Source organism: Belonocnema kinseyi, chromosome 4 (genome assembly GCF_010883055.1).
Source record: "Belonocnema kinseyi isolate 2016_QV_RU_SX_M_011 chromosome 4, B_treatae_v1, whole genome shotgun sequence".
Taxonomy (NCBI): domain Eukaryota; kingdom Metazoa; phylum Arthropoda; class Insecta; order Hymenoptera; family Cynipidae; genus Belonocnema; species Belonocnema kinseyi.
The window spans coordinates 5,243,710-5,244,407 of NC_046660.1; positions in this window are offsets into that span (position 1 = coordinate 5,243,710).

Sequence of the window (698 nt, forward strand, 5' to 3'; positions counted from 1 at the left end):
GTCCGAAATTTCTCTACAACGTAGTTCAATTCATTCATACCTTGAGCTCGGACGATGTTCAGCAGCTGCATAAACTGAGGATTTGCGAAGACTGCCTTTTTTCAACAGTAAAATTTTTTTACTTACAAGAAGTCGCTTATTAAACAATTTTCAGCATTAGTATTTAAAATTTTCTTTCATTTGAAACAATTGAATGTTCTCTTTCATTATTAGAACTTTTCATTTTTTACCATTCTTAGTAATTGTTTTTTTCAATACTTAAAGATTCAATTTACTTACATTCTTAGAGCTGAAAATTAAGCTGTTGAAAATTTAAAAAATCCAAGAATTGAATTCTGAACCTTTTCTTTTCTTTAACCATTTTTATTCATTTTAATCTATTTGCCTCTCCTATTTTTGTTTTATTTTTGCCTTATTTATATTTATGTTTAACAAGCTGGAAAAGGGGTTAATCTTATTAAAGTTTCTCTTATAGTATTCGGTTCCTATTGATTTTCTTAATTTTATATAATGATATTTTTATAATCCTTGGCAAAGATTGGGTATTCTAGATTTTTTTACCTCTTTACTGCTTATCTTTTCAAATAAGTCTTGAAAATATTTATTTGGAAAAAATCTGGAAAAGGTTTTAATCTCATAGATATTTTTTTCGTGCCCCCCTTCCTCTTTTTTCACTTTCCCCTTCTGTATCCTACTTG